The sequence below is a fragment of the Megascapheus bottae genome, chromosome 2, assembly GCF_031878675.1.
Source record: "Megascapheus bottae isolate mThoBot1 chromosome 2, mThoBot2.hap1, whole genome shotgun sequence".
NCBI classification, from domain to species: domain Eukaryota; kingdom Metazoa; phylum Chordata; class Mammalia; order Rodentia; family Geomyidae; genus Megascapheus; species Megascapheus bottae.
Window position 1 is genome coordinate 69,161,386 of NC_143510.1, and position 20,512 is coordinate 69,181,897.

At 34.4% G+C, this 20,512-nt stretch overlaps 1 protein-coding gene across 16 annotated transcripts in view; it reads right to left on the reverse strand.

The window, feature by feature from the left end:
* Ppfia2 (PPFI scaffold protein A2) overlaps positions 1–20,512 on the reverse strand; it is a 295,042-nt gene that overhangs the window by 177,291 nt on the left and 97,239 nt on the right. The window lies entirely within an intron of this gene.

The following is a 20,512-nucleotide window of genomic DNA, read 5'->3' on the forward strand; positions in this document are numbered from 1 at the left end:
AAAAAGTATCTCCAATTAGAATAAATTATCTAATTATACACACAAACTACAATGTTACAGTATCTTACCATTGTACTTGAAAATATAGTATTTATATCTTTGAGAAGGTTTGGTTGGTCAACTTTTTATTGGGGAAAGTAATAAGGTAGCTGAGTTTTCCACAAGAGAAAAAATCAAAATGAAAGGTTCTGAACTGTGGCCTGCCTTCACACACACACAATGAATCATCAGTACCCACCAATCATCTGCCCAACAAAGTCTACCTTTCAGAAATAGGAAAAAAACATTGGCACATATACTCACGTATATGCAATTCTTTATATGCAATTCTATCACTGCTTCTACTTTCCCAGAGCATCATCTCCTTTCCAGTGTTGACTAAGACTCAAATGCCCTATTGTCACTAACATTAACCACCAGAAACTATATTGATTTGTGGATAGATTTATATAGACTAAGGAAAATTATTTTCTAAATATCGTGATTCATGTCAGCACCAATAAAGGAACTGACAGGTATTTTATTTTCTTTGGAAGTATGATCTATATGTCATGTTTTTTGAAAGTTAACTACTGGCTGTGTATCATATCCTGTTCATTATTGTCTTGAACTATCTAAGAGTTTTACCTGCAAACAAACTAAAAATCTGGTCATTCCTGTGTATCTCTCTAGAGTTTTCCAGTGCTTTTAAAGATCTATTCCTAAAATATTTCTAATATGTTCTAATAAAGTGTTAGTATGTATAATATATAAGAAATACAGAGTGGGAGAAGATCTTCACCAATCATACAGTGGACAAAGGCCACACCTCTAGCCAAGGTTTCGGCTGTTTCATTGGAGAGGAATCCCTTTATTTTGGGGCTGGCTTTGAATTTTGTGCTTTCTAGGTCTCAGCGTTCTGATAGCTAGGATTACAGATATAGTTTTTAGCACCTGAGAGTAACTTTTAGTTTTATAAGATAATTATTGAGTCAATGTAATTCCTCTGTTTTCAGTTTTAAAAACTATATGACTAGGGGCCGGGAGTTTGGCCTAGTGGTAGAGTGCTTGCCTAGCACATATGAAGACCCTGGTTCCATTCCTCGGTGCCACATACAGAGAATAAAACTGGGAGTGGTGCTGTGGCTCAAGTGGTAGAGCTCTAGCCTTGAGAAAAGTCCAAGGACAGTGCTCAGGCCCTGAAGTCAAGCCCCACAACTGGAAATATATATATATATATATATATATGAGTAAATTTAGGTTTACATGAGTATTCTGAGGACAAAAATTCCAAGAAATCATTAAGTACAACTTAAATTGTAATTACTCAAATATGTCTATAATTATTATGTTATTACTGCAATAAAATAAAAATGTTCAACTTTACTATTAACTAAGTAGTTAATAAGGGTCTGGAGTAGCACAGAAGTTTAGACTGAAGAATTAAAAATATTTGATATGACAAGCATGTGATAATAACAGTATTGTACCTTATGTTCTAGTATTAGTAATAGTATCTTATATTATAAGTATCTATCCATAGCTCGATGATTCCTTTTCCTTACTCTGAGATTAAAGAATCATACAACTCTAGTTACACATATCTAACTTCAACCTGCACTAATACTTTGAATCATATATTAATAGATTACATAAGAAATTTCAAAAACACAGTCACAGTACAGGGAGATAATATAGATATCTCACAAACTTCTGAGATAGGATTAAAAGTTTTAGGAATAAAGAATGAACAGTATTTGGATACCACCAGACACTGCACTCATCTTTTCTCTTTCAGTTTCTGTGTTGTTTTATTCTCTTTCTTATGCTCCCTATAAAAATAGGACTTCATCTGTTGTATGGTTTAGTGAAGATCTTCTCCCACTCTGTGGGCTTTCTATTTAACTAGTTACCTATGTCCTTTTCCATACAAAAGCTCTGCAGTTTAATGAAGTCGGGCCTTTATTAAGAAAGTTTAGATCTGTGCCAGGGAGTGCTAATGAATCTCCTAATCCTTCTTGTAGTGTTTTTGAGGTGTTTGCTTTTCCTCAATGTCTTTGAGCCATTTGGAATTAATTCTTGTAAAGCATGATATATAAGGATGTAGCTTCAGTTTTCTACAGGTGCTTAACCAATTCTGCCAGCACCACTTGTTAAAGAGGCTGTCTTTCTTCCATTCTACTTGTTTGGCTCCCTTATCAAAGATTAGGTGGCCATAGGTTTGTGAGTTGGTTTCTGGGTCATCAGTTCTGTGCCATTTGTCCTCAGACCTATTCTTGTGTCAGCACCAAGCTGTTTGATTAATATAGCTTTGTAAGAGAGTTTGAAGTTTGGTATTGATACTCTTCCAGCACTGTCCTTTTTGCTAAGGATTGTTTTTGCTATACAGTATTCATACATATGAATTTTTGGATTGCTTTTTTATTTTGTTAAAGAATGATATTGGAATATTGATGTGTATTGCACTGAATGTGTAGATAGCCCTTGGTAGGATTGCCATTTTCACGATGTTAATTCTTCCAATCCAGGAGCATGGGGGGTTTTCCCCTTCATCAGTTCTACGTTGATTTCCTACTTTAGGTTTTTATAGTTTTCATCACAAAGGTCTTTTACAGCCTTAGTTAAGTTAATTCCTAAGTATTTTACTTTTTTTGAGGCTATTGCAAAAGGAGTTGCTTTCCTGATTTCTGCCTCGCTCCTCATACCTAAAATACACATACAGCTCAAAAAATCAAATCTCTCAAAAATTTCTCAAAGAAACAATCATTCCATTAAAAGGTGGGCCAAAGACTTAGACTTCTCTGAAGAGGAAATAAAAATGGCCTATAGACACAGGGACAAATGCTCAACATCTCTGGCCATACAAGAAAGGCAAATCAGAACAACTTTGAGAATCCACCTCATTCCAGTTAGAATGACCATTATCAAGAAATCCAACAACAGATGCTGGCTGGGATGTGGCCAAGAGGGATCACTAGTAAACAGTTAGTGGGAGTGCAAACTCCTTCAACCACTCTGGAAAGCAGTATGGCTAATCCTCAAAAGACTAAACATAGGGTTCCTCTATGACCCAACAATCCTACTTCTTGACATTTACCCAAATGTCCAGGAACAAGAGCATATTAATCTTACTAGCACAATGACGTTCAGTAATATTTACCAATGCTAAGATATGGAGCCAACCCAGATGCCCCTCAGTAGACGAAGGGATTAAGAAGGTATAGTACTCATACACAATGGAATTCTGTGCTGCCATCATTAGGAAATGGAAAGACTTGGAAAAATCGTATTAAGGGCCGGGAGTTTGGCCTAGTGGTTAAAGTGCTTGCCTAGCATGCACGAAGACACGGGTTCAATTCCTTGGTACCACATGCATACAAAAAAGCCGGAAGTGGTGCTGAGGCTCAAGTGGTAGAGCTCTAACCTTGAGAAAGTCCAAGGACAGTGCTCAGGCCCTGAGCTCAAGCCCACGACTGGCAATAAATAAATAAATAAATAAATAAATCATATTAAGTGAAGCCAGGCCCAAAGAAGCATAATCTCCATGGCTTACCTGATTTGTAATAATTAGTAGACATCTAGAATTCTTCTAGTAGTGGATCATAATACTTCAAAAGCGATGCACATTGGGCCAGGAGTTTGGCTTCGTGGTAGAGTGCTTGCCTAGCATGCACAAAGGCCCTGGTTTGATTCTTTGGTACCACATACATAGAAAAAAGCTGGAAGTGGTTAATCTCATGTGGTTACTGTACCTGACTTTGTTGCCTGGTATATTGTATATATCTTTATCTGTTTATTTGAAGTAGGGAAGGGAAGGGGGCAAACCAGATGATTGGAAAGAGGTGAGGGGAGGGAAAAGGGGACAAAAATATGAGAATGTAACTGCAACCTCTCTATACATTATTCTGACAATAAAATGCAATGAAAAATAGGACTTCACACAGTTTTCAGTCTCAATGTGTACATATAGAAAAATTACTACTCTTCCCACTTCTACTATAATTTTTAGAAAGATTCAATTGTCAAATAGACATGCATAGCACTTAAATTATATTAGTTGATTGGATAGGGATTAAGAATATGATGCATAAGTGAACATTGCTAAGAGAAAACATCTGATTTTCACTACAAAAATCCAGACACATACTCAGGTCTCTTGACAACTAAATGTATTGTCCCTAGGTATGAGAATAATGAAATCAAATTCCTGGAGACACCTTTCACATCTTACAAAATATTACAAACTGTGTTCTCTAAAACACCATGAAGCATGCAACAACCACTTTATCTGTCATCCATTTGCTTCATTTTGAGAGAAGCCAAGAGTTCTTCACTTCCTTTTGAAAACACTGCTTGCCAAGAGCAGATGAGAATCCAAAAGCCTCAAATCTGTCATACACACTTGTTTACAGAGAATTCATATCTCTCTGGGAAGGTTTAGGTTTTAAGGTAAGAAAAGGCCAAAGGAAATCAACTTATTTTAAGCCATTGTGGACAATTCCTTAGGGAGGAATGTCACTAGGGCTCAAATAGGAAATTCTACCAAATGCACTGCAGTAATGCTCCTCCTGAATTAGATAAAACCAGGCGCATCAAATCAATGTCATGCCCTAGAATAAAGTGTTCATTGTATAAAATGCAAAACCAGTAAAACAAGTACCATTTAATTTACTAAATGATTTTAAGTTTTCTGAGTATATTCATCAAGAAGATATTCATATTGTAATTAGACATAATGTCTCGAAATTGTTCCAGTCTTCCATTTCCCTTCTATTGGTCATTGTCACCTGCCTAAGAACCTTATGTAAGTTATTTTTAGATATCTATCCTATTTTTCCATGCATTTTTACTGTCATTATAAAGGTGACATACAAAGGGGTTGCTGTTACATAATTTGGGTCAAGAATATATTTGTTTTTTAATAATGTTGCCCCTTCTCTGGCTCTCTCCATTTTGTCCTCCTGTCCCCACCTCAAGTTGTATAGTGCATTTTCAGCATAATAGTATCACAGTAATTGCTCATCCTTTTTTCCACCAATTCTGTTCCCTCTCCTCACCCTCCCAAAGACAGATAAATGAACAAACAAGACAAAAAGAAAACAAAAACAGCAACAAAGAAAAATAAACTCTTGCTTCCATTTCCTGGAATCCATTTCAATATTATTATTTTAAATGATCAAATGTATACAGGTATGCTGCTTTTCCTCTAAGAATATCTTCCTTTGGTCTCACTATGTATATAATTTATCATGTACCAGTGTATTTTTTTGAAAACCATCCATGTACTGAGTTTCTAGAAGAGACATTGTCATTTCTCCAATGATGAGTCTTAATAAATGGTTCTCTATGAAAAAACTTGAGTTTATGATAATAAAGATGTCCTTGATATACATTTAGGAATAGGAATATGGTAGCTATTCAAAAAAAAAAAAACAGCAGGCATATGATATCTAGCTCTTTCTTGTGATATCCCTGTTTTTTTGTTTGTTTGTTTTGTTTTGTTTTTTTGCCAGTCCTGGGTTTGGGCTCAGGGCTTGAGCACTGTCTTTGGACTTTCTCAAGGCTAGCACTCTACCACTTGAGCCTCAGCACCACTTCCGGCTTTTTGCTATGTATGTGGTACCGAGGAATCGAACCCAGGTCTTCGTGCATGCTAGGCATGCACTCTACTACTAGGCCAAACTCCCGGCCCCATATCCCTGTTTTTTAGTGAAAGAAAGATACTAGTGATTAAGTTCAATCACTTGGCCAATAATTCAGTTATCATACCTACATAGTAAATTCTGATAAAAATGCATATTGATATTGATAAAAATTCAGCAAGATGATATTTTGGATTATGATATATTATCCTTTAGATTAATTTGTATTAGTTATACAGGAAGATATTCATTTTTATATCTATATACATATTTACATTTTATTCCAATCTCAGCCCTCACTACCAAAGCCTGTGTTTCTCCCCCAATCATATCATCTTTCTATATTATATAATTTGCATTTATTATGAGCTAGGCATATAATAAAAACTCTCAATTTTTTATTTAGGCAAACTGAGGAAGACTTATTTCTTTAAACTATAACAAATACAATACATGATTTAAATATCTAGCAATAGATTTTTCTCTAGCTAGGAATAAATTGTTATTCTATTAGTCCTTCTGGGTTAGAGATTAAAAAGAATATTTTAGAAGAAATTTGTGTGAATGCTTTTAACTTTGCTTACAAGAAAAGTAGTGTAGCGGGTGCTGGTTGCTCACACCTGTAATCCTAGCTACTCAGGAAGCTGAGATTTGAGGATCACTATTCAAAAGCAAAGCAAGCCAGGGCACCATGAGACTCTTATCTCCAATTAACCCCCAGAAAACTGGAAATGAGTTTGTGGCTCAGGTGGTGGAGCAATAGCCTTGAGCTGAAGAGCTCAGGGACAGCACTCAGGACCAGAGTTCAAGCCCCCATGACCAACAACAAGAGAAAGTGTACATTTACATAGAAAACATAAGTTAGCTAAATACTAGTGTTCTGACAAAAAATACTTTATGTATTTAGTAACATATGAAGTTATTTAAAAGTATTGTTCAGGAGAAATCTAGCAATATTATCTTATAGGACATATTGTCATACTGTTTAAATGGCACTTGATAGCATTTGTAGTAATAATGTAATCATCTACATAGAATAGTGTGTCTTGGATTTAATATAACAGCAAGTAAACACTATATTAAGCAAATTTAGGATATTTTCATTATGAAATTAGGGAGTAATTAAATAATATCAATACCTTCCACTGAGTGGTGCTTAATTATTACACCTATGTGTAAAGAACTTGTATATTCTAATACACAGAATATGAAATGGGTGCAATCTTTATTTGCCTTTTATAGGTTAAGTTAAACGTAGTCAGTTCAACTCTCTATGTTTATGTTTACATTTATGTTTGTCTGTTTATATTTATCAAATATTTATGTTTACCAGTGACATAGAGCATGCTGGGTTTCCAGACTCTGCAGTTTAAATTGCACATTTAATGCATGAAAAAATAAGCATTATCTATCAGTTAGTTTTCCAACTTTCCATAGCCTGACAAAAATTACAATTATTCAAAATCCAGCAAAATAAATATCTTGTCATTCCCCGCTCTATTTTTCTCCAAATCTTCACCCAATCATTATGACTTTCTATTCTCCAATATATGTTGACTTTCAGCATAATTAGTTTTTTAATCAGAGAAACCAAAATAACCTATCAAAGAGCAAGATTGTTTTGACAGCAAAAGTAGCATGAAAGATGTTATTTTGTAACTTTTCAGTTGAATTGAATATTGATTTGCATGCTTTCCTCAAGTGTTAACAAAAATGTTTCCAAGTTCATAGGCTCCATTTATTCCTTTTCAAAATTCACACTTAAATTTTTTGCCCCGCTTTGCGTATTGCCAATTGATTTAGAGAAAAATGACTTCTGTGTTGGCAAACTATAACATGTGGGCACGGTGATAAGAATTCCAGCTATTTTTAACAAGATAAGTACAATATATATGAGTCATTGAAAATAATCAATTATTTGACTTTTATGCAATCTTGGGTTTTTTTGTTTTGTTTGTTTGTTTTTTCCAATATGCAAAAGCAAGGTTTATTGCAGGTTACAAGCCAGGCAGGGGACCTGTCCACCCGCACCCCAATGCAGTGAGGCAGTGAAGTGGGGAGAGGAGCCATTGGTCAGGGTTTACACAGTCTTTTTAAAGGCAAAAATCACAGGTTTACACCCATCAGGTAGTTGAGTGAGATAAGAGAAGGATTAGGGAGCTTCCCAGGCTGGTGGAAACTGATGGGAAGTTCTCATGCCAGTTGGGTCCCATTCAACTGTCACAGAGTAGTTTTATGGCTTGGGAAGCAAATGCTATATGATGGTATACGTGCAGTCTAATTTTGACACAAAATAGGCTAGTTCCTGGAGCTTATGGACACCTGTGCGAACAATGGCTGACTAGGGTTCAGAAGTTCCTGTTTGTGCAGCCTCTGGGTCCTTGGAGATTTTTCGAATCAGAGGTTTTTTTTATTCTGATAACTGAAGGGGAATAATTTTGGGTCTGGGGGTAGTTATTTTTCATCTCTACATTCCCCCTTCTTTTGTTCCATAGGAGCCAACCTTGGCTCCTAGTCTATGAAATCATTTTCCTGAGTTGTTTCACCTGCAGGGAAGTAGCTTCTCTGGACCATTAACTGAATGATTCCTAGTCTCTCTTTCATAAATTGCACAAGCTTATTAAGAATACAAGTTCCAAAAGTTAGTAAAAGTATTAATATCACTACAGGTCCTATTAGACTAGACATGAGAGTGGTGAACCGGGGAGATTTACTATACCGAGCTTCAAACCACCTTTGGTGAGCTTCTAGTTCTTGTCTCTGCTTCTGTAAACCTTCCCTAACCTTGGCCATTGTTTGTTTAACTACCCCTGAGTGAGCTACATAAAAACAGTGCTCCTCACCAAGGGCTGCAAAATGGACTTTGACATTCTTGGGTTCATTACTCCCAAGCCAGACCAGCTGACCTCTACTGTGGAGACAGCTGGAAGGCCAGCAGGCACCCCTCCAACGCCTTAAAGCTTAAAGATATACCACCCCCTGCAGACCTCCTCAACCTGTCCCCCAGTCCCACCTTCCTCTGCTGTCAGGATGCTGTGACAAGCTTGGTGAAAAACTAATTAAAGCTAGTTCATTATCTTCTATTTCCCACCTCCAAAAATCCCTTAGTTCCCTGGCTGAAGTAGTTATGCAAAACAGGAGAGGACTAAATTTATTATTTCTACAACAATCTTGTTTTTTTTTTAAATGGATGCACTCTTCAGCATTCACAATTCCAAAAATTTTATTATTAAATAGGAAAGCAACATACAATTAATTTTTAAAAGTTTGCATACACTAATTAATTTTTAGGTACAAATTTTACCATGACCACCAGTACAAAGCAAATTTTTCTCTTGAAATACCTATCATATTTTCTTAAGGACTTGGACATATACTGCATGGGCTGAAATCTCAGAAGTCCATTTAATAGTTTTAAAAAATTAACAAAGTTACTCAGTTGAATGGTTACCTTACATAACATGCTGGATAGATGACCAACAAATCAGTATGTAGGATTACAAGCCTAATGATTGAATACACAATGTCCACTTAGATTATAGTTCACTATGCATGAATATGCATATATGTGTGCATGTAGATATCATGTGTCAGTTTACATGTTTTTCATAAATTTATAAAAATATATTTATCAGACCACTCATTTATGAAAAATTATGTACAGGCTACTAAAACTGCTACCCATTTCCATCTAGGTATAGAAAAATTTTGTCATGGGCAGCAAAGAAAAGTATTTGTTGATTAAAGTGTTCCTCTGATAAAATCCAGTGAGCTCCATCTACATGTCATACATTTAAGGAAAGTATCCTAATGAAAATGTTATTTAATTGTGCTCTCTGGCTCAAAGAAACAAATTAAAGGAAAAATTCACAAACTTCTTTGACTATTTTTTCACTTTTCTTTTTTATTTTATTTTTATTATAGAGGTAATATATAGAAGGATCACAGTCATATTTGTCAGATAGGTGCATTACTTCTCATATCTTTCACTATTTTTTAAAGTCAACTACTGTCGATGTCTCCTGTAACTATTAAATATTTCCTATAATTGATTGACAAATGTCCCCTGGAAGAACAAAATACTCTCTGTTTGAATTTCACTGCCTTACTAGTTCACATTAATTCAGTTGTTTTTTTTTTGCCATGCCTTCAAATTGTTGTTTTCAAGTATTTACAGAATAAAAAATTTAAAAAATACATGTATACAATAAAACTCAAACCAACACTTTTATCCACCATCCACATCCAGGTTTTGATTCTAATATTGGTGCATAAGAATGGACAATAAAATTTACAAAAGAATCAATTCTTTTTTTCATATTTTTTATTGTAATTAATAGAAGGGTTACATTATATTTGCCAGATAGAAGGTGATCAATTCACATCCATTGATAACTTTTCTCATGTCTTGCTCCCCATTTCCCACCCCTCATCTTGTTTTCCCCTCTTCCCTATCCAATATCAAGTAACCAAATACAAATATATCCAATATATCAGATAACAAAGTGAGATACTGTAGCAATATGAGATAACCAAGGGACAGCAAAAGAGATGAGAGATAACATGGTACATTAAGGACAACAATCACTCATTATATGGCTTTTGAGGACCGGTCTTGTGTCAAGGGTATATGAGTAGCTGCGCTCCCCTGCTAGAATCTCCAAACAAGCTCTCTCAAGAATCAATTCTTAAACGCACAAACAAACCTAATTTTAAAATACCTTTAGACTATTTTTAAGAATAAAATCTTCCCCATTACTGTTAATACAGTAATCTAATACAGATTAGATTAAATGCTCATTTTTCTAGTACTTTAAAGTTTACTGCAACTTCAACTATGGTATATCTACACAAGAAAAAAAATTAATTGAAAGAATAAATGGACCACCAGCACTGTGTCTAAATTGCAAAAAAAAAAAAAAAAAAAAAAGAAAAGAAAGAAATCCTTGTTATTAATAGATGCTACAAACTGGATGAATGGATGAATCTCCAAAGGTGTTAAGCTGAAGGAAAGTAGGGAAACTACAGGAATTACATTCTGTATGAAAGCATAAATATGCTTTCAGAATGCAGTCTCAAACTTGCCAGTGAATACACAAGGGAGAGGGGCAGTGTGATAAACAGTAATATAAATGGAAACTTGAGAATATGATAGGATTGTCTTGGGCCTCTGGGGACTGCAATTCTTAAATGCTCTGCCTCTTCAGCCACACTCAAAACTCCACAGAAATTTTGTAACTGGCTTGTAGCATTGCCTCCATGAACCTATAGAGTTGCTAAAATGCATAAGAATGTACACTAAATAATTGATGTATTAATGGGAAAATGCTATGATATAAAATAAAGGTTATCTTAGAATTATGATCAAATCCATGTGGAAAAGATGATGATCACAGTTCTATCCTTAAGAAAAGTTTATTGATTCTTTCTTTGTCCTTTTTTTCACCATTTTGTTATTTCAAGTCCCCAAATCAGATAAAGGTATATATAAACATATATACAGGGTACAAAAATCAAGAAAAGTGGCAAAAGGGGATAAGCTAAATTTTTAAAAAATGAAAGAAAAAAGGAATAATTTCACACAGCAAAGGGAAAAAAAAACAAAGAAAAAAACCTGCTTGCTTCCATATATTGGAGTTCATTTTGATTAGTATTTTATATGCATTTATATACATATTCCATATGTACATAGAGATAGACGATACTATGTTGGAAGTTAACTTTACTGTTTGGGGTACGGAGGGAGTCCTTGGGGAGGGAAAGTTGGTGAAAACAAGGTAGAGGCTAACAGTGTTTGAAAATAAATGTACTTATGACCTTAATGACCATAAAAATAAAATTTTAAAAAGTTAAGCATAAAAAAAACCATTTATTTATGTTTGTCTGTGCTCCTAAGATGGAAGGCAAAGGCAAAAGAACTTTCCAGAAAATGGGAAACCACACAAAACAGTAGTATATCTTTCCTTGTTGTCCATTATCACAGAAACCTCAAAGCACAGGACACCACAAAGAATAAGACACCCAAGAGAGTAGGCACAAAATTGTCATTCGCATTTTCTATGGCACTGGGGAAAACTATCAGTTCTTTCTGACAACACCATTAAAGTATTTTCTACATGTCACTATTCTAGAATGCTATCAATGTCTGCATGCATTTTTAATGGATAGAGGGATTACAGTTAAATCCGTCAGGTAGTAGGTGCATTACTTCTCATACATTAATACCCCTCTTATGTTTTGTCCCAGTGTCCCTCTCTCCATCCTTCTCAATCATCTTGTTTTCCCCCTTTCTTTCCCTATTTCAAATAAACAAATACATGTATATATAAAATATACCAGGTAATAAAATCAGATACAGTAACCACATCAACCATAGGGGTGAGGAAGAGAAATAACATGGTACATTAAGGACAACAATCACCCAAGATAAAACTCTTGTTTCCATATCCTAGAATCATTTCATTTATTACATTCTTAAGACATGCGTAGATAATCTTTGCTACTGAAGCCACACTGCTATTAGGAAGACAACATTCTCAAAGGGAAAGTGCAGAGTCAGCACTAAATTCAACGGGATCTTATGCTCTTTCTTAGTGAATGTAAGTCCTCACACTGATTTCTGTGCTGCTATTCAGAGACTTTCATGTCATATTTTCTCTAAACTATTATAATCATGACTTCCCTGTCTACCTTCCCAACTAAGTGGCTCATCGAATACCAAGGAAGAGCAGAAGTTTGATTGTCAATGCCAGGAGTTCCAAAATTATTCAGTAAAATGTACCTGTATGCTGTAATTCATTATCGCTCTTAACTATACTAAATTATTTCTGAAATATTTATTACTGTGAAAGAAGCTTTCAGTGACCTTAAGATCTCACTCTGGTCAATATTTAAAGATAATTAAAGATAGCTTAAAATATAATACAAACATATAATTTAAAGATAGCTTAGTATCTTCACTGAAAGAGGTAAATAAATCCATTTGTAAACTGTCCTTGATGGGGAATGATCTCAGAAGTGAATGTGCCTCCCATTTTCACCCTCTTATTAAAGTTGTACTTCAGGTGCCATGTCTGTGTTCATGGTTTATCTAGTTACTAGACAGATGGAGCTGAGCTGCACATCCAATGTTATATTTTCTAATATCACAATACAAAAATAACTATCACTGTATATCTAGCTATGCTTTATAGACACCAGGAAAAATAACTTTCACATTTCCTTTTTTAACCATCTACTTCTGTGTAGCCAGAAGGTTTCATGCCACACCTTACCATCTGCCTATGAATTGCATGTTCATATATTCTTGCTATAATCAGAGAACTAATGCAGTACTCTGATAATGTACAATTATACTTAATAGCTGAAGTACATCTATTTGCCAGGAGCCAGATTACACTTAAGACTAAACTACACAAATCATTATTGACTCTTCATCTTTCCACGTGTCCTACAGAGATTTCAATTCAATTGTATTTTTAGAAAGTTACAAAATTCCATTAGCTAAAATATTGTCATAATTAGAAAGAAACTATATACAAATTCTGTGCCACTGAATTTGGCTTCCCAGAAATAAAAGGTTGTGCCTTTGTACTTAAGACTTAATCAATGCAATGGACTGTTTTTCTCAGTACTGTGGTCCCCAGAATGCTACTTACTTGCAGTTGTCATGAATAAACTATATGCAATCGAGTTTCTACCTGCAGTCATCATGCTGACTCTGAACATTTGTTTCTCTTGGAAAAAAAATTTTCACTTTCTGTGTATAGGGTTTCCATTTTTTGAGAGATGAGTAGATTTATAAATATACAACATCTGAATTTAGTTGATCCATGTGCAGCTCACAGGGATCATGAAAACTGTAAAACATAGCAAATTACTTTGCTTTTTAAAACTATGCAAGAAGATTTTCATATTTTCCTTCCAAATTTTTTCACTGGGCTGAATATGCCCTGTATAAAGTCCCTTGCCTTGCACAATATTGGCAAGCAGCCATGTGTTCCAGGCATGTGTTTTCTACTAAGACAAAGTCATTGGCAAATGCTAGAAACATGCATATGTTCATTCAAACTCCATAAAATAGCAGTAGTACATATGATGGAGTAGTTAAAAAAACACAAAGAAAAAGAGAGGCAGAGAACTAATGGTACTTGCTGAATGGCAAACAGGTGTACTGAATAAATTTCATGAAGGAGACTTTCAGAAAGAAAGACTCATTAAACTGGTTAACGTGAAGATATTGATGTTTTAAAATCACAATACTGGTGATCATAAAGGTTTGAAGTAGAGTAGATGGGGGCTAGAATTATATTTAGAAGAGAGAGAGAGAATGTAAACTGTTAACCTAAACATTTTTTTGTTGAAGTAGTTATCTGTTGTATTTTTATATTATGGTTACATTAGATATCTATTATTACATAACACATTATCTAGACTTCAGTGGTTTAAAGTCCTGTTTCATAGGTACCTCTTTCTGATGTGGGTCAGGATTTGGGGACAGCTCTGGGTAAGAGTTTCTGCCTTGGGCCTCTTGTGACATTGCAGCCAGAGGTCGGCTTAGGAAGCTTTTACTGACTGCTGGACTGGCTGCTGGAGTACCAGCATTCAGAGTGTTTCATCCACATGACAAGCACATCCATGCAGGCTCCTGGCTATGGCCTGAGATCCTCTCCATGGATGCCTCTCACCAGGGCAGCTTGAGCATACTAACACCATGGCATGAACACACATTAGGAGCTGTCAGGGCTTCACTAAATCTCTTCAGAAAGCATGTACTGACACTTCACTAGGTAATGTTATCCCTAGAGGGTCAACTCTAATTTAACAAGAAGGGTTAGCTTATGGTGGGAATTTCAGGGGATGGGGGTTATAGGAAGTTAATCCGGAGGTCACTGATCAAATCACTTATTATCATTATTAGGATGATCATTACCTGATCGTTAGCCACAAGATGGTCACGATGATGATGATCAGCTGTGCTATTATAAAAGCTTCCAGTGAGAAAGCTGAGATAGAGCTTGATGTTTGACTGCCTTTTATGCCTACTATTCAGGACACCTTGCGTAGAATGCTAAGCATCACAAAAATATAAAAGCTATGATATGTTGGATAGTTTATACCATTAACAATCTTCACAAGTAACTGTGGGTTGTGATTTTAATCTTGCTTTGTGGTGAAAGAACCCACATTCAGAATAAATCGCTTGCCTGAAGTCATAGTCAGTAAGTGACAGGTGAGGTGTCAGTGTGATTTTCCATCCTGTTCTCTGTCAACCACACCAGGCTGTGCCTCAGAGGCACTGTCTGATACTTTGTCTGGGTATTGTGAGTAAATGTTACATGGAGAGCTGTACATTTTAAAACAAAATAGAGGAGATAAAGATATTACAGTCAACAAGTCAGGTACTTTATTATTTGTGCAATAATAAAATACATCTTAAAGTGACATTTAACTAACATAATAAAGAGATTGCTAAGTTTCTTCTTGTGAAAGTTAATTTCCAGAAACAAAAATCCTTTGAGACAATGACTATATAACCAATCAGGAAATGCTGTTTTCTGCTACTAGGCTAACCAGACAAAGCCTGAAACCTCCAAAAGGATGATTCAAAATCAATCTTGCTTCTTTTTCAGTTGGTTATCTCATTTATTTTGTCACAGTAATAGAAAGCTGATCAACGTGACAACATGTTGATCCAATTTTAACTTGTAAAGAGTGTCTTAAAAGGCAACCAATTGTGTTTACAGAGGTCAGGATCTAAAGCTTTTGTTTCATTGTAGACTGTCTGGGTGGCAGGAAAATGACAACTTAACAGCTGTTGAGTATCTTTTCGGCATGGTAATATGCTGTCTAAACGTGTGAACTTCTGGATCAATATGTGCTCTAAAGGATATATAAACTAAAGATCGTCATTACTCAGTGTGATTAGTGTAAAAAAAGTAGCTTGGGATTGTTACAATTCACATATCAATTACAGCTAAATTTGGCCTATAAAATAAATGATTATATAATTTCAACCTAGCAAATAAATAAATATGAAAATATATAGTAAATATATATATATGAAGAACTATCACTGGAGAAAGACCTTCTAGATATTGAAGTTTCTACTGGCCAGTCCTTTCGTAAAATTTGTCATCATAAATCAGGCTATCATGCTGGAGATCTGATGATGCTTCTTTATAATTTGTGATGAATTCAACATTAACCTACCCACTGTGTCTGTATACTAAGCACTCCAACTGTTAAGACTCCTGAGCTCTTGGATCTAGAATGTAGTGTGGAACATGTTCTATGTTATGGTCTTCATGTGTTAAAGTATAGTGTAGAAAGTTACTAATAGGTTGAAATTTGTGCAAATGAGAATTTCGATGGACTGATTTCCTTTGCAAAGTTGGAACAATTTCTCCTTCTATGACGTTCTAGAATATTAGTGAGGTTGGGGGATCAATTTTATTATGATAAAATAGATTTTCAGTTAGGGGAAAACTGCTAGTTAAGACTAAATGAAGAGCTAGAAATATAAAAAACTTAAATTTAAAAATCTGACATGGGAGAAGAAATACAAAAGAGTATTAGAGGAGTAAACATAAAGTTTACTACAGTACTTTGAAGTTTCATTATAAATAAAACTTCTTACCTAATATATAATAGGATTATAAATTATTTAACTTAAATACTTTTGTTACTAGATGCAGTCATCATAACACTGGGAAACAGATTTCAGAGGAAAGAACCTGAATTTTGTGTTGCATAACCCTCCTTACAGACAGATCCTTCAGTGGTAGCTTTTTGTATCACTATATGCAGAATCATTGTGTGAACATGTTTCTTCATCTGTAAAGTGTGGGTATCATCTGGATTAAATTGAAAGGGACTAAATTTTTCTCTTTTCCAGCCCAATTCCTAGCTGGAAACATCCATTATTTGAACTTAAGAGTAAATTCCAGTCTGACATTCTTTGCTGAAAATTCTTCCATACTAAGCCCCAAACCTGAGGATAGCAGTCAAATCTGTGTTTATATTTAGAATCTGGCTAGTTCCCGTGTTGGTATTCTGTGGTGGTTATACTAAAGCCCTGCTTGTCTGACACACTAGGGAAAAGCTTTGAGCACACTATTATATACCTAAATGCAACTTGTACTGCCTCTCCCAGACAGTCTAATTAATTTACATAGACCTCAGTTCTGCCATTCATGAAGACGTCTGTCTATTTACAATGAAAACTTGTCTCTTAATAAGTCCTATGAGATGGGCCGGGAGTTTGGCCTAGTGGTAGAGTGCTTGCCTAGCACTCTTGGGACCACATGCATTGGAAAAAAAGGGAAGTAGTGCTGCGGCTCAAGTGGTAGATCTCTAGCCTGGAGAAAAGTCCAAGGACAATGCTCAGACCCTGAGTTCAAACCCCATGACCAGCAAAAAAAAAAAAAAAAAAAAAAAAGTCCTATGAGATGAGGACTACTTTGGCTTTACTCCTAATTTCATATTTGAGCATGGAACTTATGTCAAGCATTCTGATGTATTTCCAGATGCATTTCACAACTGTCAACACAATAAGCTTTCATATAGTGCTGTAAATAATAGAAAAATAATGATGATTCCTCTCAAATATCAAAATCATAAGATACACAAGATTTGGTTTTTGCTAAATAGACAGAATTGTTTCAGTTATATTGATGCAGAAATATGTTGTAGCAACGAGTTACCAATTCTGTTGTTTGAGAATTGTTCATGCAAGTGAGTGCTAAAATTTATTATTTTCATCCTTTATGTATTTCAAATGTTAGTCATATCTCCCAAACATGAAAATATATTCTAATCAAGATTACAAGTTCTCCAGATAATACTAAAATATCTATTTAAGAAAGAATGGGAAAAAGTAGATTTCTCAGAAAAGTTTCTGGCTAGCTTCCATATCAATATATTTAAATACAATATAGTTAAAGATTTTCTTTGCTAAAACATGTAGATGTTAAATACAAGTATTAAATAAATTTAGCTTTATGTGTTGTCTGCATTGTGGTACCTGACTCTTCAAATAATAGAAAAATTAATGTATATCTTACTGTGATAATATTTCTTTTTTAAAACTTTTCACTTTATATATCACATGACTATAGTGTTGGTATCAGTTCATTAACAATACAGGTTAATAAAATAATCTCAGGAAATACAATGATGTATGCAGTAGTAAGTAGTATGAACAGGCTAAGGGTATCCAAGTAAAAAATACCTTATGCTACAATGCAGTGATGAATGAATGCTTCATAGAAGATATATGCTTTGGATAAGTCTTTAAGGAAGCATTTTCCAAAGGGCAAATTCAAAACAAATCACACATTATTTGCATATAATTCAAACCACCAAGTCCAAATTATGCCAAAGTACAGAATTGAACTTGGTCCTTCTAGGACTATAATCATAGAAGTGAGAGTTATTTCACTTCCATAGTTTGAGGTAAATGCTTCCTATGAATTTCTGAGGGTACATGTTATATATTTCTATACACAGTGTTGTTCACTCACAAAGCTAACAATATTAACTTTGTATAGCTAAAAAGGCACCCCAAGCGGAAATAGTCCATCTTCTCTGAGATAAATAGATCAAATTTCCCCTGAACCAAGTTGATTCTTATGTTTTTGATACTAGTGTAATATTTTCTTTTACATAAAATTTGCCACAGTACTCCAATAAATTAAAATAGGGAATAAGAGAAGAACCACTGGATAGAAGGTGTTTAATACCTAAATAGTGAAGTAAGCATGTTAGTTGCAACATCTCTGAGAGGGTTAAGACATAGGTCAGGATTAGCCAATCTGGTGGTTTAGTAGAACGATCAAAGTTTCCTTCGCAAACATAGAAATGAAAAATCATCTTAGGGTGTCATTTTGTGGCTACAAGATTAAGAAGAACTTACTGCATGCAATATATGTTCACATATCTAAAACCCATGGACATATTAAAGATATAAATATATTAGTATAGAAATATATATATGTTTAATTTTTAAGGTTAGTTTACTATTGCTACACATTGGAGTGCTACAAATTGTAATACAAAATACATTGTAATTTTACCCACGCTAGCATTTACACAACTTTTGCCAGTTCAAGGAAATCACAGGCAATTAGACTCTGGCTGATTCTGTTATTTGGGATGATAAGTAACTAATTACATGAGAAGCAAAAACTAAGTGTTGTCATCATACAGAGTCCAGGCACTTCTGATTAGAACTTGTGTGTTCATATTGATATAGAAGTGAGAATTCATACATAGGAAAATCAATTTAAATTAAGCTTTAAATATTTTGCACAAGAAAACATTTGCATGAATATGAATATGTATGAATATGAATGTATTTGACTAAATTAAATGAAATTAAATAGAAAATCTTAGAATATTCTTCAGCTTCTCATTTATTACTTTTCTTTTACCTTTAAACCAATTGAATCAAAAATATATCCTTAAATTTTTGTAACACAATTTCCCAAAAAATGATAGGAAATGGTTTGTGTGCTTAATAAGATGCAAATAAAATTCATGTCAAGTCATATTCATGTTAAGGTTTCTAAATGTTTTGCATAGGTTAACTTCTGTGCTGAAATGATTTTCAGAAAGTCAGTATCAAAATCTGAACTTGAAGAAGATTCATTTCAGAAGTACCCTTACACTATTTGACAATGAAAATCATTTTTTAAAATTTAATCTATTTCACAAGATACCTTTTTAAGACATGGTGTTATTTTTACAGCATCTCATTTCTCTTTAGGACATTTCAAGAAGAAAATCTACTATGTTAAAAATAGATTATTGTGTAAAAATAATAAAAATGATCATCCTATTCTTTCCTTTAAAATTAAAAGCAGGGATTCCACCATAAGCTTTCCCTAATGCTTTAAAAACTTCTCTTTTCTCTTCCACCAAAACCCAAGACAATAATAGCAGCAAAATGATGTGCATGCAAATGTAAAGACACGTTTCCATTATTGCACATTTTTTTTCAAAAATCAAATACCTTTTTATAACAAAAATAAATGTAAGATAAAAGGAGTTTTATTTGCTGACATTTATTTTTTTGCCTGAAATCTTGGGGTTTTTATATGAACATGTCATTACACCCACAGAAAGGGAGTGGTTCAAATTATTCCAACATGTTTTCAAAGAAAATCACCTGCCAAAAAGGATGTTGGCAAGATTTGCACTGAAGGAATTGTAAAAAGCTTGTGTCATGACTGAGCATAAGGAATTGACTGACCCTTAAACTTTAATACTCAAGTAGAATGCCTAATGCCAAAAGCTGCCTGGAAGAATCAGCTCTGGGATATTGTCTAGTGTTTATATGTCAGGGTTTGGAGAAGAAAATAAAAAGTAATAAGTCTGTGAACAGCCCCAGGCCAACTGCATTTTGAATCATTGCCACAATAAGCAGATCACAACAAGTAAGACAATATAGTCAGGAACAACCCAGAACTACACTCTCACCAGACGTCAGTGTAAGCCAAGAGAGAAGACAGGATTAAAAATAGAAGTATAGGGAGGGTAATGGGGACCAAGACATGTGAAAGGGTGTCAATTATGTGAATTAATGCACCTTGTAGCTGGAAAATACCATGTAACCCTTTTATTAATTACAATAAAAATATTAAAAAATAGAAGTATGGATGGGGAAGAGAAAGAACAGTTCTCATTCATATAGTTCACGAGATACTCATATATCATAAATAAATCCCATCCATATTTATAGAGTCACCTTTAGGATAATTCTGACTACATTTATTATATTAATTCTGTACATATCTGTATTTCTCAGAAAACTGTAACTGGAATGCCACAACAACTTAATGGCAGGCTGTTTATTTGTCCATAACAAAAAGGAGGGAAATTTTTCATCT